Source organism: Drosophila hydei, unplaced genomic scaffold (assembly GCF_003285905.1).
Source record: "Drosophila hydei strain 15085-1641.00,03,60 unplaced genomic scaffold, DhydRS2 tig00008114-arrow-pilon, whole genome shotgun sequence".
NCBI classification, from domain to species: Eukaryota; Metazoa; Arthropoda; class Insecta; order Diptera; family Drosophilidae; genus Drosophila; species Drosophila hydei.
In genome coordinates, this window is record NW_022045827.1 from 5264170 (window position 1) to 5283956 (window position 19787).

Consider the following 19787-nt stretch of genomic DNA (forward strand, 5'->3'; position numbering starts at 1 on the left):
TTGCTTTGCATTTGTATCTGTATCTCAACGAACCAAAACAAAAAAAGAACGTAAAAAACGCAAGCAAGCAAAACAAAATAAGCCCAATTTTGACCGCACCCAAGAGTCGAGAGAGATCCAGCTCTATAAGGCAGATATTTTTGCCTGTCAGTCTTCCACTCTCCGGCTGTGTGTGTGTCGCGAGCTGTTTTTTTTTTTTTTATGAGTATTGACATTATAATCAACGCCGTTTTCAATTTCAACAAACCTCCTCCCAACAACAACAAAAAAGGTGCATCCCAAAACAAAAGCTAAAAAAGTTCTGTTTGCTTTTTTGTTGTTCAATTTTTTTTATCTTTCTTCATTTTCATTTTTTTCGTTGTTCAGACTACTTTTCAGGGCAAAAAATATGTAAATTATGGCTGCAAAAAAACTACATGTGTGTGTGTGTGTGGCATGCGTCAGTCACCTGCGGTATTTCATTTTTGGCCGCTCGGTCTCGTTTTTATTGCTTCGATTGTGTCTCTGCGGCCCCGTTTTTCCATTCAATACGCTGCATAGTTTTTGAACTTGAGCTGCAGCTCCCCAAGGATTGTGGCGCCCGTTAAAACATATTACACGCTTAAGTTCGTTTACCCTTTGCAAGCGGCCAGCATATTGAACGCCGAGTTGTGTGTGGGGCGCTTGCTGTGTGCCTGTTGCAACTGCCACTTGTGGCATTTGCTTTGCTCAAGAGCATTATGTAAATTGAAATTTTCTATTTTCAAATTTTTAAAAATAAAAAAAAAAAATTTCTAAAATAGAAAAATATATGATTACAAAAATTGTTAAAAAAAATTTAAAAATATTTAAATACAATTTTATTTTATTTAGAGGCTGCAAAAAAATTTCAAAATAATTTATTTTTAAAAACTGAATTGTTTAAAATAATTTTTTTGCGTACTAATTAATTTTGTATAATTAATTCTACAATATTAAAATTTATATTTATTCTTATTATAATATATAATTATTTATGTATGATTCCTTGTATTTCTTGCTATGCATCAGTAAAATATGACGAGCATCTTGAGCTCGTATGTTATCACTTATTTCCATAGCATGTGATTTGATATATGATTTGATCTGTTACGTAATATACATTGAGAAAACAATATTTCGTCTTACTATATCTTTGAACAGTTTCCACCTATTGATAATTATACCTATCTAAGCCATAAGAAATTTTAGTCAGAAATTGATCAATTTCTTTCTTGATCATGTGTCAAGCTTTGGAGTTTTAGTACAAGGTACAATATTAGTACAAGAATTTCCGTACAAGAAGAGGCTTAGTTCAAGAGTTATGGTAGAAGAGTTTTAGTATAAGTAAAAGAGCATTATTATAAGAGTTTTTAGTACAAAAATGTTACCATGAAAGTTTTAGAAAATGAGCTTTAGTACAAGAATCTCAGCTAAAGAGTTATAGTGCAATAGTTTTAGTACAATACTTTAAGTACAATAGTTTTAGAACATGAGATGTAATACAGCAGTTTCAGTACTAGAGTTGAAGTACGAGAGTTCAAGTACACGTGTCTAAGAGTAAAAACTTTAATTTAACAGTCTCTGTAAGAGAATTTTAGAACAACACTTTTCATACAAAAGTTGATGGGGATTTAGTACATCCAATTTAGTACATTATTAGTTTTAGTACATAAGTTTTAGTATATAAGTTTTATTACGTCAGTTTCAGTATACCAGTTTTAGCACATCAGTTTTGGTACATCAGTTTTAGTACATCATTTTTGGGACATCATTTGTGGTACATCATTTTTGGTACAGCATTTTGGTACAGCATTTTGGTACAGCATTTTGGTACAGCATTTTGGTACAGCATTTTTGGTACATCATTTTTGGTACATCATTTTTGGTACATCATTTTTGGTACATCTTTTTTGGTACATCATTTTTGGTACATAATTTTTGGTACATCTTTTTTGGTACATCAGTTTTAGTACATCAGTTTTAGTACATCATTTTTGGTACATCATTTTTGGGACATCATTTTGGTACATCATTTTAGTACATCGTTTTTAGTACATCATTTTTAGTACATGCTTTTAGTATATAATTTTTAGTACATCATTTTAGTACAAAATTAAAGTACAAGAGTACAATTACCAAAGATGTAGTACAAATGTTTTAGTACAAGACCTTAAGTACACAACTTTTAGCACAAGAGTCTTGGTACAAGCGTCTTATTACCAAATTTGATCACGTTTTAGTACCACAATTTTAGTATAAGTAGAAGAGATGTTCCCAACGACTGAAAATATGAGTGAAAACCACTACGAACCACCGAGAGCTAAGCTTTTGACTAATGCAAGTTAATTTATCTATGCTCCCAGATATCTATTATAATATATGCAAGATGAATCTATGAAGAGTATTAAGAAGGAATATGTCTATCATGAACTGACTATAGGCACTCAGTAATAAGCCACATTTATGCATAGACTTCATGAAAATCATGAATCAATATTCAAATACCTTCGAACAATGTTATAGTCTCATTAGCTATTTCTGCTGTTCAAAGTTCAATACATAGTTAACAAAATTGACATTCTATGCATACGTTTTGCTTGTTATTGCACACGTTTGAAGAATTTCTTGAATTCATAATTCGACCAGTCTTCGGTTGCCTTAATTGAATACCTATGGCTATACAAAGAAAAAAACAAATCACAAGCCTCGTGCTTGAGTATCTTCTGTCTCTTCTGTTAGTGGAGCTGCTCGAATACGCTCAAATGCAGCTGTGCTGAAATGCAGAGAGTTGGATTACAGCAGCAATCGTATACAAATACGTAAGAGAATACAATTACCTGCAGATAGCCAGGTGTCGTGTGTGTGTGTGCGTGTGTGTGAGTGTTGCTGCTCTACACTCCACAGTCCACACTTAAACAACCCAACCCCAAGCCCAATCCAAACCCCTTTTCTGGCTTCTGACAACTCTCATCTGTCAGTGGCAACGCTCCAGTTTGATTCGGACTCGGATTCGGATTCCAAATGTGATTCTAAGCTTGAGCCAATGTGTGCATTAAATGTCAATAACCATAACTTAATTCATTTGGATTTGGTTTGTCTTTCACATGGCTGAACGTTCATCGCCCCACTATCGCACTCGAGCTGTTTGCATCGGCCACAAAGGTCAGCTCTCTCGCTATGTGTGTGTGTGTGTTTATGATTCACTCCCCCCTCCACTTGAGATAGAGGTATCGTTCGCTGGCTGCTCTCCAGGCACATTGAAATTGAATAAGCACACTGCAGTGGACTAAAATATTGACTCGACTGCAGTTTTGGGGTGAACCATAAATCACACTGACTGTCAGCACAACTGGGTTGGGGCATACATATATGAAAGGGGCCAACGGGCCCCCACTATCATAATATTCGACTGCAGCTATTTGATAACATTTTAGGCTAATTGCCGATTGCTAAAAGCTAAGGATTACAAAGCGATTGAACAAGTTCAGAACTAATTTGCGAGCAATTAAAATGCATTTTGTGCAATCTGTCTTCGAAGTTCGAATAAACTTTAAAGAAGCTGCGGAGAGATGATTTAGTTTAGTCAAATAATAGAAAGTTTAAGTATAATATATTTCAGGTTAAGCTGGCTGAACTTAAATATGGGTAACATCATTTTATTGAGCTGTATATGAAATAGAAAGTTTGCTTAATAGCACTCTTCTATGTGATTCTCATGCAATGTTCATAGCTGTATATGAAATAGAAAGTTTGCTTAATGGCGCTCTTCTATGTAATTCTCATATAATGCTCTTCTATGTGATTCTCATATAATGCTTGTTAGTTTTACGCTATTTCTCTCTATGTATCCATGTTTCTCTTTTCCTCTCGCTCCATTTGTCTCTCTCTCTCTCTTTTTTTCTCTCTTCCCTGCCTCTCTGTTTTTTATATCTCTATATTCTTTCTGATACTATAACCCACATCTCCCAAATTTATAAAATCTTTGTCTTAAGTCTGCAAGGTATTTCCGAGTCGAGCACTGCTTACTATTGCACTCGCACTCATATTAATATTAATTATATATTTCTCTCTCTCTCTCACTTTGTTGATAGATTAAGTCTAATAACTGGTTCTCTAAACTTATAAATTTTGAATAAAACTAAGTATTCTTAGACCGATATTTGTTATTTGCATAGATTTAAATATTGTTCTTTGGCTGTGAACCTTTTCAAATAGTAGCACAATGAACACGGAAGTTATGCAAGAATGAATTTAGCATAGACTGAAGTTAAAATACAAGAACACAGCACGTGTGAGTATATGTTTCAGCAAATATGTGTGTGTGTGTGTGTGTGTGAGTATAAGTGTAATTAAAGGCAAGGCAATGAGGTTGACAGGGCATCTAGCAGACATGCAAGTAAAACTAAGCCACAATTCTCATTGAATCGAATTTAAGTTCAAGTTTAGTTTATAAATTTACTTTATTTGTATATATACAGCAGTGTTCGTGAAGAATCAGTTTTATATATTATTTAATTAATTAAATTTACTGTGGCTATTATATTATTTTGAAATTTATTATAATTAAATTTTTTTTCAGTGCCTATTTTTTTCGCCAAATTTAAATGCAGCTAAAATTGTTAAAAACAAATTAATTCTAAGCGAAAGTGATGCGATTGTTGCACAATTCTCCTCTTTGTATTCTATTCTAAACATATTTTAATTCTTCAACAAAGAAAAACAACTTTTTATATGGCTTATATTTTCTGTAGTGCCGCACTACTATTTTTATGAACACAACTGGAAATCCGGCTTTGTTTCTCCTTCTTGACTAACTAAAGATACAAATTAGAAATATTCTTGATTATTTTTATATATTCTAAAATGCAACAACTGTTGGCTGATTGTTTGGCAGTGTTTAGCAATAATCGTTTGGCATTTAAGCCATACACAATTCCCTCTCCGGCTGTGGCCATCAAAGTACTTATTTAATTAGGCACGATTTGGCTGGGATAGCCATGGGCAGAGCCCATTGTTTCAAGTCTCAGCAAGTCTGACTGTCCGCCCACCAATTGTCCAGGCTCCCATTGTTAGAATTGCTGTTGTTGTTTTGGCGTCTTCTGCTGTCGTTGCGGTCGCTCGTTCAGCAATTAGTCTGCGCGCATGCGTCGCTGGCTTCATTGTCAACTTCAGCTTTGCCGTCGTCGTCGTCGCTGTCGTTGTCGTTGTCGCTTTCCCATATTCAAAGTATCGGGCGTAGTAAAAAGTTAATTAAATTCAATTAAAATGCGTCGCGAGTCTTCGATAAAATGTTATTCGCATTTCAAGGTTAATTTGACAGACGCTTTGACGCTTTGAAGAAGTGCCAACTTGTTCAAGGTTATCTCATTGGATGGGGGCGTAGGGCGCGGGGGGAGGCACTGCTCTGTCGATGCAAAGTTCATTTGTTCCGCAACATTAATGCCGTATCTAAGCCTTAGTCTATCAGCCGGGACAAGGTGAAGTGCTCGGCCAGCCCGAGGCCCAGCAGCTGGCCCAAATGTGAGCCGCCACTTCGATTTGGCTGCATGTTGCATAAATATGAAATTAATACTAGACCAAAAAATAATAATCATAAAAGCCGCAACGAATGTAATAAAAATTATGTTGCTGCCACAAAATGTCCAGACAGCTGCCACTTCATAGTGAGGGGACACCCACTCTGGCTTCTTGCCACGCGAGTGGGGCTCATGCGGCGTCAGCTGCTATGGCTGCCGCTTAATGAGTGAATAAATGAATGGCCAGAACGTTGCACGCTCCGCCATGGCGTGGCAGCGTGGCGAGGTGTCTGTGTGTGCCTGTGGCATGGGCCACGCGGCCATGAAGCCACTAACAAAGCATTTAATGCTTTTATTTGCGGGTGGCAGGCCTGAAACTGACGACGTGGTTAAGTCCCTCGCCTTGCCCGTGCAACATGTTGCTGCTTCAATTATGGCTTGACGCAGGCTCGCAAAGCTACATGTTGGAAAAAACGAACAAACACCAACAACATGACAAAGAATTTAATTAAATTAAAGTTTCTCTGATTGAAAAGCCTTTACATGGTAAAAGGCTTCTGATTAAGTTAAAATCAATTTGTTGATAGAAATAATAAAAATAAATATAAGTTAAATGTATTAAAAAGTGATTGCAAAAAAAGTAAATAAAAATAGTTTTTTTAATGTAAGAAAATTACATTCGAATTAAATTAAAATAACAATAAAGAAAAATATTAATAAAAATAAAATAAGATTTCAATAATCTAATTTAATTTTAATTAAATCAATAATAATTTAATATGAAATTTGCATGTAGTAAAATACAAATAAGTTTTTAATGCAACATTAAATTAAAATGAAAAAATTTATAAACAGAAAATGTAAATATATATATATACATATAAAATAATTAAAGAAGAAGCATACAAGCAGCTTTTTTCGTTTGTGCTTAGGCGCTTATGCAATTTATTTAATTAATTAAGTTTACTTTTTATTTGTTCATTCGAATCATTCAAATCAGCTATGAAAATTAGCTTTCTTTATGAAAATGATGCCATTGTCATTTTAAACAATTTATATTTATGAAAAATTCCAATTAATTGCAAATGACAGTCTCAAATTTGTATTGATAATAGCTTGACATAAAAAGTGAGTAAATATGTAATAAAAATTTCAGCAAAGTATTGGATTACATATGAAAAAGTTTTGAAAAATATAAAAAATGTAAACAAAAAAAGAATTTAAAAACATATATGAATATTATACATACATATAGTTAAAAAAAAGTAGGAAAATATAAGTAGGTTAAATATATATTAAATTGTGCACATACAAAAAAATTCAGTGGAAAATGGATAAAATAATATGAATATAATATAATTAGATCTCATATAAAATTATGTAAAAAAGATAATAGCATTTATATCTATATATATTCATAATTATACAATATATGCATTAGAGTCCAATTTCATATGACTCACAGCTTTAATATAAATTAGACAACAACTTTATAAATTCTTGATGAGTTTTGCAATGCTTAACTTATATGTATGTGTATGCATATATATGATATATATCTCTGTCAGATATCATGCGACTTTCAGTTCTTAGCACGCTGATCGCTGCTCGCATAGCCACATTCAATTGTGTGTTCATTATGAGAGAGTGCATCAGCTTTATTAGTTGGCCTGCTTTTTGTGCGTTGTAGAAGACTGCCACAGCGAGTGGCACGAATGGGCAACAGGCGGGCGCAGCAGCAGCAGCAGCAAGCAGCAAGCAATCAGAAACTGCCTCTCAAGAAACTACAGAAGAAGACCAGATGATGATGATGTGCATGGGCATGGGGATGATGATGATGATGATGCCACAGAAATAGAAGTTGCGGCTATGGCCAGCGATGTGGGCAGCAGGGATTGAAGCACTTCAAGGCGCTGTCTGACTTGTTGGCTTTGTTTTATGTCTGCCCAACGTTTGTTTAATTTGTCTACTTTGGCTCGTTTTCTTTTTGGGTCATGCAAAAAGGCATTCTTCAGCATACACTCTGCATACATACATATATATGGGTATATATAGTATATAGTCAAGATTCTCTAGACAGTTTCATAAACGGTCGAGGCGCTACAATTTGATACAATATTTGCATTGTGTATCTGTGTGGCTGCTATGCGATAAGAAACGCCACCAGACCCGGCCAGACCAGAGCAGCGACTTATCAAAGCCTCTGGTGCCGGCTGCAAATCTAAAACCCGAAAAGAAAACAAAAAACAAGAAGAAGAAGAAGCAGAAGCAGCAGCAGAAAAAACAAATGTAGATAGCAGCAGTCATTTGGCACTCTTGCACGAAGCTCTGGCAGGTCCATAGGCAAAAGGGCCGTCTGCTATTAGCCATAAATTTGTTTTGTGGTCCAAATATAGTAAAGAGGCCTTGCCTCAAACACAGCCCAGAACCTTGTCTATCACGAGCACCTGGAGTGCAGATAACAACGGCAGCTACTAATCAGCTAGTTGGCTCAGTGCATATATACAAATAGGTTTGCTTAGCGAGAAGTTAAAAAGATTTGTAAGACTTATAGAACGAAATTAAATTGAATAATAGGATACATATATATATTAATATCTATGATAAATCTTATATGAGAATACTAAAAATTTCCTAAAATATAATATGAAATGTTTTCATATAGTTAGTATTATATATATATATATATATAAACTATTTGAAAGTCTGTAGACAAGATTTATATCAGATATATTAAAATATATATAAGTCTGCAGCATATATATATATTTCGTATTCATATATATTTTTTAGAATGAATCGATATATATCTTCTTTTATATGTATATTCTTAAGGTTTAACTAAATATTTTAACAGACATTTAAGTCGCTAAGGATTTGCTTTATTACTCATCATTTTTAGACTGTGATAGAGCTGTATTTAATATAAGAATCAGGAATGTATACTAATCTTGACATTCAGCAAGGCAACATTCGTGGATAATATATGAATCAGGTATATATATACTCAAAATTTGGCCAATGTTTTATATGTAAGTCTTGATTGGATTCAAGCAAAAATTATTTACATTTATGAAAACTATAATACAAATCCCTTCAAATATATCTTAGTAAAAGTAAAAACTTGATAACTTAGCAGACATCTCTGAGCCATAGATTTTCAGCAGAGTCGCAAAAGTATATAAGTTATCTATCTCTATATGCCAGCAGACAAATATGAAACTAAGCAATTTATGTGTTTATATATTAGTAGAAATACCTACAGACCTACAGCTGTTCTTTGATCCTATGCTTTGTAAGCTTAGTGATCTTCTGCTTTTTATATAATATTTTATATTATTTTATATATTATATATGCATTTTCATTTAATTTTTATTAATTGCAAACTAATCATTGGTAAGCAGACCCGTTATTCCGAGCCACTGCCCACTAAGTGATTGGCTCACTTTAGCAACTCATCTAGCCAGCATTACAAACTATTAAACTAGACTGTTTCAATTATTGTAAGCATTTTCCAAATTGAGCTTGCTTTCTTGGAGAACTGCAGTTCATAGAGAGACACACTCAGGGACTACATAAAAATTCCTTTATGGCTATTGATTCAAGTTGCTGGCGCTGTGCACCACAGCTAGCTAGTTAGCTGCCTAATGTCGCTTGAGTGCTTATGTTACGTCGTCCCGCTTAAATGTCTGTCGCATGCTCATGCTCAGTGGTGGAGATGGTGCAACTTCCTTTTGGCCACACAAATCGTTGGCCATTTACAATGGCGTCCACCACTTGATGTTACAGTTACACAATTCCTGAGCGCGCTGCTTGCCCCAGCTACACATGTATGCCAGCTAAATAAATAGTAACGAGTACGTTCGCTGTGTGAGTGAGAGAGAGACAGAGAGAGTGTGTGCATCTGTGTGCGTGTAAGCACTCTCTACAGTGGCTGTCGGCGGCTACTTCATGTCGCGCACAATTGCCACTAATTTAACGCTGGTTTTTTCTTGCGCCTCTTTGCGCTGAGCTGCTTTCTTAAATCTCAAAGCTGACACTTTTATGCTGCTACTTACACACACATTACAGTACACACATACACATACTAATGCACACACTTAGATGTGGACTCTTGAGGGCATTACTAATCTGCGTCTTTTATAAAACCCAAGTCAAAGCGAGGTCAGGCCATCATAGCGACTCGGACGCGGACTCAGAGTCAGACTCGGACTCGGACTCTGGAGTCGAACCGGCTTGACACTAAAGTATCTCTAATGAGACTTAAGCACTGTGCACTTCAGACTCTCCCCTCTATAGTTGGACTTCTTTTTATATTCTTTTTTTTTGCGAGCAAGAACGATTTATGTGGCCAAATCTAATACCCCCTGGCGGCGCGTAGCTCAAATAGAACTGTTCTTGAAAAACAATCATCGAAGCAGCAGCAGCAGCAACAACAACAACAACAAGAACAACAGCAGCGACCACAACAAAGACTCTGAAAGTTAAATGCTATCGCAACTATTATTCGTAAGTATGAGAGGAAGAGCAAGTGTCATATATATATATGTATATTTGTATGTATATGTGCGTGCTCTCGCTCCCTCTTATTTCAATTCCCATTCACATTCTCTGTTTCGTCTATCGCACTCTCTGTTTGCATAATGCATTGTAAAGATCAAAATCAACTTGGGCCAGCAACGATAAGAATCTCAAGTGCAAAGCAGCCAGCGAAGCGTTCGACAAAAACCAACACAAATGTATCTGTGAGATTGTTATTATTGTTGTTGTTGTATCTGCTGCTTGTGTTAGCTCGTTTACAGCCTTCTTTGCTGCCTCAGTAGTCGCTGCTGCCATTTGAATAAGTATTTTTCATTGAATTTTGTTGGGCTGTGGAAATTTTCAGCAGTCGCAAACACACAAAACAGCATGAAATAGAGAGACGGAGAGAGAGAAGAGCATGAGAGAGAAGTAGTAGTGAGAGCATCAGAGGAAAGAAGAAGAGGAAGAAAAAACAAAAGTAATTAAGATGCACGAGGCAAACGGCGGAAGCAAAAAGATGGCGGACTTAAATGTGGGCGGCTTGGTGCTGACTAGCCATTGAGGCGGGGCAATAGTTGGAGGTAGGGAGTGGGGCTAGTTGTTGCGGTGTGCAGAGCCATATTGTCTCATACAGTTGTTATTGTCAGATCTACCCCTGGACGGTCGCTGGAAAAGCTCGGCATGTTGTTGCTATTGCTGTTGTTTCTGCTGCTGCTGCCGTTTCACATGAACAATTCGTGGCGATAATTTATAAAATAAATGAAATGCACTTCATGGCGACTTGACTGTCGACCTCCCCGGCAGATCCAAGTCTGTCCCAAAGCTGTTGCCGTAATTAATCTGTGTGCGCTGTGCGGTTTTGACGTGCTTTGAATAGTCATAGAACCAGCAGCAGACATTGAAGGAGAGTGAGAGAGAGAGAGAGAGAGCTGAATATAGAGAACCGCCAACAATAATGGCTGGATGATCATCATCATCATCAACAGCAGCCGCAACAGCAGCAGCAATGTCTTTGTGTGGGCTGAGAATTGTGTGTGCCCCCCGACACAAAAGGCCAAACACACGAATCATCCTCCCAAACCCCCGCCTCTTATGCAAATGATTAGCAATAACTGATGCTACCTTCTCTTATATTTGCTTCTTATTCTTTATTCTTTTTTTTTTTTGACAGACCGAATAAAATGAGTGGCTCGCAGAATGCACAGCGACAAGTCAAACAAAAGTGAAGAAAATAACAAATGAGCCACAACAACAACAACAGGAGAAACATCAATAAAAGCAAAAGCGAAAACGAACAACTTCAAATGAAATCAAAAGTGCAAATGACAACAAAAGCCAAAGCTGCGCTCAGGTTTACCGAATACCAAAGCCCAGCCGAAGAGAGGCAGAACAAGAAGTACACGAAGAGTAGAAGACAAGAAGCGGAATAACAAGAACAACTATGTGAAGCACGAAATGTAAATCATTTGCACAAAAGCACCAACAGCAAAAACCAACAGCGGACAATAATCAATTGAAGTGTCTGTCTCTCTATACGCTATACACTAACAAGTGAAGCGGACAGCACAGTAAAATAATGTATTTTGTGACAAGTAGATGACAGATAAGAAGAGCTGATAATAATATTTTTAGTATATAATAATCTTGAAATCTTAAACCAATTTAAGTTCGAAAACCTAAAAATAATCAAAAATATTTATTTGTAAAGATATATTTACAAATAAAAGTGTAAGCAAGAGTGTCGAGGGTTCAATGTGGTGATAAAATAGGGCGCTACATGCTGTTTGCCTTTTTTCGGGGTGTTCGTCAGTTGAAGAAGGAGTATAAAGGGAAGGGTGACTGAGGTGTTTGGTTAGTTACCAGTCAATGAGGGCGGCGCCAGCGGCATGGCAGAGGCAGCGGCAGCAGCACCAGCAGCAGCGTCAACCACATAAAGTGGAAGACAAGTGGCAGCATGGACAAGTGCCATAGAAATTACGTTTGTATTTGTTGCTGTGTGTTTGTATATCTATATATATATATATATATATATATATATATATATATATATATATATATATATATATGAGTAAATGTGTGTATGTGAGGGTGTGCGTGTGTATTGCACAAGCAAAAATGAAAGAACGTAACGCAAAATGCAAGAGACCAAAGCAAATCGGCAACCAAAGAAGCCAACGAAGACGGCAAAGGCATTGGCAACGCAAAACGAAGACGAAGAAGCAGAAGAAGTATGAGCATACCAAAGCAAAGGCAAAAAACCAAACTCAAGCACGCACTTCAGACGAAGAATAGTCGGGACGGACAGATAGACAGATGGACAAACCATTTTGTTGTTGCTGCCGACGCGTTGCTGTTGCTGCTCTGGCTCTACTGCTGTCGTCAGCCATTGGGGGGACGTCAGGTGCGGAAATGCCATAACCATTGAGCTGATGACGTCCATTTTTTAGTTGTTGTGCACGTTCCGGCAGCGAGCACAACAACGGCGGCAACTGTCCAAAGTGGAGCTGCCCAAGAAGAAATAGTCGCAGTTGAAAGCAGTCCGTTTGGCTGTCTGTCTGTCTGTCAGTCCGTTCGTCAGTTGGCAGTTGGCGTTGACAGTTCAAGTGTTTACTAGAAGCAACAGCAGCACCACCAGCAGCTGCGAGTCAATTTTAATTCAATAATAAACTACGTAATTGGGATTTTAGTTATTTAAAATGTTTGACTAGCTTATAAACGAATGAACTCAATTAAAATGGAATTTTAAATAAAACTTAAGCATATTTAAAATTCTGTTTATTGAAAGAACTGCAATAAGTTATTGTTTACTCTTATTAAGGTAACAATTGCCAATAAGTTAAAGATGAAAAGATATATAATATATTAAGTTAAGTTTGCTTCCAACAAACTTTCAAAAGTGTTCCGATATTCGAATTTTAAGTTCAAGTTTCTTATTTTGCTAAGGCAAAATAATATTAAATACAGATATTTAAAAAGATATATAGAATAATATCTAATAACATAGAGAGATATCCCCATATATAGAGAGATATTAAGATAATAAGATAAACAACACTGGAAACTTAGACAACACTGTTTGCAACACTAAATATACTTGCCTTTGTTCCGCCCACCAATTAATGTCTAAAACTGAATCTGAATGTTCGACAAATGAAATTATTCTAATATCAATTTAATAAGCGATTTAATTAAAAGCATAAATAAAATAGTTTTGCAAAACTATATTCGCATTGCATTTACAACTGGCCACGCTAATGAAGTGGCTATAATGGCGTTAATTGTGCGAGGGTATTAAAAATTGGTTATTAAGCTGCCACTCAGATGGCAAATAAATAGCATTTGAAAAATGAACAATAAAACAATTAGCAATTGTAGTTTTTGAATATCAATAAAACATAACAGCAATTAAAATGTCACTGGCGAAAAATCACTCGACTCACACACACAGTGAGAGAGAGAGAGAGAGAGACAGAGAGAGATACACAGATACATTTGCTTGCACACTTCAAGATACGCATAGTAGTTGTAGATACTTATGTAGCGCACAGCGCTTGACATTGTAAAATCTATCAGTGTGTATGTATGTGTGAGCTTCTGTGTGCTTGTTTGTTTGTATTTGTGGCTGTGTATATGTTTAATTTAATTGCCAATGATACGCGTCATTCAAAGCGCAAAGCGATACATTACGATGCTATCTATGACGGAGTCACAGGCAGGGTTTACTTATATATATACATATATAGATATATATATATATATATCTAAATGAAGTACCTTTAGTAATACTCTATGCTTAAGTCAAAGATCTGTATTACATTGCTTAAATTAGCTTAGTTTAATTACATCAACATTTTCTTCTCTTAATTTGTTTATTTCATTTTAATATTTATATAGCTACAGCTGATAAGCTCGCAAATAGTTTAAAAATGTTAACTAAAGTTTCGTAAGTGCATTTGCAACTCGTTTTCATCTTTGTGGCATTTTCTTTATATTTATATATTTATTAATTTCAACGCGCTTAGCGCAAAATGATATTTCGATTGGGGGGCACTCTTGATGGACTTTCCTTGAACGTAGAACAACGCCATGCGCTGACTGGCTGACTGAGTGGCAGAGAAGCAAACAGACAGACTGAATGATTGGCTGACAGAATGACTGACTGACAGAGTAAGACTAACTACTTCCCCGACTGGCTACTGTCTTTGCTTAGCTGCTAATAGATATTTTACAACTGGTTTGTTTTGTTTAACTAAAGAGAAATTGTAAAAAAATATTTGACTGGAAAATATATCTATCTATCTATATATCTAGTATAATTAATTTTGATATATATAAAATACATTTACTTATCTAAAGTATATATTTATTTATTATAAATATTTATAATATTTATTGAGTTCATATTCAATTTATATATTACAAATGGCAAAATTTTAAAAATATTTTTTTTGCTGATTTTTTACTTTTGAAACGGATTTTGTTTAAATACAAATTACATTTAGTTGCAGAATAAATGTAGAAAAAAACTTGAATATTTCAAAACTTCAAACTGTTTTAATAATATATAATTTTAATAATTATATATAGTCCAATCTAAACTGAACGAAAGAACATTTATTATAAGCCCAAAATTCCCTTAGCATTGCTTAAAAAGTATTAACTGCTTGCCTCTGTCTAGGGTATTTCCAGGTCATGTGCACCCTATTAGATGACTTTTACTTAGATTTTCTATACTTTTACCGTTGCAAATTGCTTGTGCATTGTTTTTCACCTTGCGAAATGAACAAATGAATCATTGTCTGCAGCACAGATTGCGAAATAAGCTTTTAATGTGCGCATCTGTAGAGCAGAGCAACATTTAATTAAAGCTGCCAGCTTTGGATTGGATTGGACTGGGATTGTGCTACGGATTGGGGAATTGGGTAGGTAGCTAGATAGCTAGATAGGTAGATAGATTGGTTGGCTGGCTGGATGGCTGGCTGGCTGGTTGCAGTGAAGCGTTAAGTTTCGCATTGTTGATTGCTGTTTTGTGTGAGCTTCACTTGCCATTAGAAATGTGTCGCCATGGAGAGGAAGCGCTGCGCTGCTATCGTTGCCAGCCGATCTGGTGTTAAATTTAATTTATGGCAACGCTGCATGCTCTACATATTTTGCCATCGCTCTCCGTGTGTGTGTCGTCAATAGTCGAAGGTGTGCCCCCTGTTGAACGCTTGGGTCAAACCGTTGGCGTAGCTCCCAATCGCTAATTGTCATCGACACGGGCCTTTGTTGTTAACTGGAATATGGGAATGGCACTTGGAATTGTTGACTATGCCTATGACTGAGCTGAGGGCAGCTGTTGCTGCTGCTGCTGCTGCTGCTTCTTCTGATCTCCAGTTGTCTGAGCTGCGTGTTCCATGCTATCTGACCAAAATTATCAGCGGCGACGACCTCGTTTCTCACAGCTTCTTCTGCGTACTCAACTAGACTCATCTTTGCTACTGCTGCTGCTGTTGCTGCTGTGCAGCGCGCATTTATTCAATTTATTTCTATTGCCTGGACGGTCTTCGTCTTTGGGCTTTGGCCAATTGTCATTGTACTAATTCCATTAAATGATGGCAGCGCCGACGCTTGCGTGCTTGTGTAATTGAAGAGCTCATCATAGAAAAGCAGCAGCAGCAGCAGCAACAACTCGATGGATTGCTCGTTCCATGCTTCATTGAATGTACTACATAAGTACTAAGCACACATACACACTCACACACATACATGCTCGTTCGCTTGCTTTGCGTGCTCGAGTGTCAGTTTGTCTATTGAGACATTTGACGCCTTCGCTCGCTGTTATCAGAGTATTTGAAATTCTTTCAAATAGCTACGCCTGCTGCTGCTGCTGCGCTTTGCTGCTTGCCCAGCGATTGCCATACACCGCCTCGACTATGCACACACACACACACATGGACACACATACATATATATAGTTTTTTTTCAGTGCTTATCGTGGCGAGGGCAACTGCGAAGCAGCCGAAACGAGGTCGTCGTCGTCGAATGCAATTTTCTAATAATTTTTTGCCATTGTATATGTGTGTGTGCGTGTGTGTGCGGCACTTGTAATCACCATTAAAACGCTTCAGAGTTCAGCTGCTTGCAGCTTCCTTTGAGTAGCACTGCTGCCCCTTGGCACCATATTCACATTTGCCACTCTTGGCCCCCTGCTCGGCACGCCTCTGCCATCGACTTCTAATGCATAAACTTATATACATACATACATACATATATATATAAATATATATATATATATATATATATATATGTTAAATCTGACCTAATTTGTGTGCACAAAACTGTGCGCTTAAATGAATTCGCATAATTAGATGCAGCAGCAGCAGCAGCTACAGTGGCAGCAGAAGATGCAACAGCAGCTGCTGCGAGTTCTGTTATGTAATTGCCAGTGCGTACGAAGCAGCCATAAAACTTCTTTCCCAACTATTTTCCATATGAAATGCGTTAATTACAACACTTTTTCTCTTCTCTCTTTTTATGGAAATGTTTTTTGGCTGCCTGAAAATTATTCTTATTAGATTTCGCTTAAGTTCGGAAAGCCTTTCAGAGGCAAGAGGCATTGTTTGGTAGCTGTTTAATATTCTTAACTTTATTAAGCTCTCACTTAACTATATTTTATGTTCATATTTTATTCTATATACATTTAACCTAGTTCAAGGAAAGCCTCTATATCTTCGTACAAAATGTGAGTGCAATGCTCACTTTAAGTGGAGCATGATTAGTCCTAAGCTGCCCACAAGTCACACAGCTAGTCTACAGAGTCCACTTATACTCTCATTTCCACATTATCCATAGGCTGATTGTATGGCTTCTCAAACACCATCAATACAAATGCCACTTCTCTATTCTCGGCCAAATTTCGATGCTCCAGGTTCAATGCAATTTATAATATTTGTATACAACTCTAAGCCAGTTGAGCTTAAGTGCTGCTGCCGCCCCTCAAAGAGCTGCGAGTGCCCAACCCAAGTGGGGCTAAGTGATTTGACTAGAGATTAATTTGGGCTGAATTAAAAATTCATTACTTTGGCTTACGGCTAAAAGCCAGAGGCAGCAACATTTAATAGGAGCGTAGGTGCAGGAATGCTCTACAAATTTACATATTAAATGGGAGAGAGGGAGAGAGAGAGCAAGAGAGAGAGAGAGAAAGAGAGAAAGAGAGAAAGAGAGAAAGAGAGAGAGAGAGAAAGAGAGAGAGAGAAAGAGAGAGCAGAGCATGAGAGGGAGGGAAAGACCGAAAAAGATAGGGAGGGGATAAGAGGGAGAGAGAGAGAGGGGAAGAGAGAGAGGAAGAGAGAGAGAGAATCAGAGATAGAGAGGAAGAAAGAGAGAGAGAGAGTCAGAGATACAGAAGGAGAGAGAGGAAAACACCGAGACAGAGAGAGAGAGTCAGTAACAGAGAGGGAGAAACAGTAGTATAACAGGCTAGTATAACAGCCTATTAACAGTCTAGTATAACAGCCTAGTATAATAGCCTAGGATAACTGGCTAGTATAACAGTCTAATATAACAGTCTAGTATAAAAGCCTAGTATAACAGCCTAGTATAATAGCCTAGTATAACAGGCAGTATAACAGCCTAGTACAACATTCTAGTATAACAGTCTAGTATAACAGCCTAGTATAACAGGCTAGCAAATCAGTTTATAAAAGGAAATGATACGAAATTTGTTGCCTTTTAAAGCCAAACCCTGACAGCTGTAAGAACTCTTCAGAAAATAGCCAACTTAAATACGAAATAATCGAATCCATTTACAGCTTAATTCGAGCTCCACCTGCCGCTGTTTGCTTGGCCCAATGTGTGTCCAGTTGAAGCATGGCATAAATTCCACAAATGGAATGTAATACAGATAACTCACATGAGGCATATTTTAGCAGACACCACAAAAATGGATGCCGCCAACGTTGCCGCCACAGAAATTCGAGTGGCAAATGGCTTTTGGGTGACACAAATGTCAACATCAGTGGGGCGGGGTGGTGCGGGTGCGGTGCGGGTCAGCTATTCGGCAGAGTGACCACAAAAGCGTTGACCACTTTTGTTCATTTGTGCGGCTCATTGGAGTTGGCTTTATTGGCCGGCAATGCCTTGGCCAGGCCACGGTCCCGCTCGTTAGCAGTTCTTAAAAGAAGGAAAAACTTTGTGAAAATTGCCTGTCATGCGTTTTATTTTCACTAAGTACAGAACGACGAGCGGCCCAATTCGCCTCGAGCAACAAGAAAAATTAAGACACTTAACGCTTTTTTCATTACGCTATTGTCAAGGTCCCACTCGCCCTGCCGCTGCCACTGCCACTCCCACACTCCCACACACTCTCTGTTTCTGTTTCTGGGAAAACTGTGGCAAAGTCACGGCTTGTGGCAAGTACAGCTTTGTTTGTCCAGACGCTAGCGACACACGTTTCAACAAATCTTCGTCTGTTGTTGTTGTTGTTGCTTTGTGGGTTTTTCGAAAGTCTTTTGCCAACTCCGCCCGCCCTCAATTGGCCAGGCCAGCTTCCTATGTGCGTGGAAATTTGATAAACTGCTTTTCGACTTTATTGCTGTTTTGGCAGAAATATAAAGAAATGCGCCTTTTTTATTTGCTATTGCCAATTGGGGGTATTCCTGCTTCGTTCTTTTTTTTTATTAGTATTTTTTATTTACTTTTATGTGTTTATTATTTGACGCTGGCTTTGCTGCTATCCCAAGCGCAAAATTGAGACATTTTCTGTTGCGAAAAGGTTTTTGGCTGCAGCGGGGGCAGCCTTGGGACATTTTTCTTCTTTTTTTTCATTTTAATTTCTTGATGTGAGTTTTTGTGGTTTTATATTTATTTATTTGTGTTTTCTTTTAAGTAAATTATATTGACCAGCCTCAGCTCTGGGAATAGCCAAGCGACGGAAATCATTTTCATGGGAATTACAAGTGGACACGTGGATTATGTGTGGCTATATATACACATATATAATATAATATAATAATAATATATATATATATATATATATATACTATATATATATATACTATACTATATATATATATATATATATATATAAAAGAGAAAGGCTTTGAAAGTCTAATGTGAAATATATGTTGAAATTGGTTGGAATGGCAGGGTCTGATTTTTGGATGTGGCTCATAATCATTCACAATGACTAACTTAAGCAGACCCTACTCCAGTCAAGTTTATGGGCTAAAGAGGAAATCGGGGAATTCTTCTTTCATATTTAAATAAATAAATAAGATTTTTCTGGAATGAATATTTTGAGATCTTTGAACTAAATGCTTAGAAGCACCAGAAATGTGACAAGTGTTTAGCTTTATTTATCAATCAAATTGTACTTTAATCAGTCAATCATTTGAAATCATCAACTAAATGCATTGAGCTTGAAGAATATGTCAATTAAGTGCCTCAAAATAGTTCTATATTGCATAACATAACTATATAGCCTTGTAGCTTAAGCACTATTACATCAATCATGATTGAACCAACATAATATGGCATTATTTGCAGTTAGCAACGAAGGCCTTAAGATGTCTTTTAAAATACATATGATTATTTTTTTTGCATTTACTAAATGTCCATCATCAAGCACAATCTCATAATTTGCATCAATCATGATTGAAAGGTTTCAAATAATTGCATCACAATATCATTTAAGTAATAAGTGTTTTCTTCAATATTTTAAGTAAATAAGAAAAGAATAATTTGCTTCAATCATGATTGAAAGATTT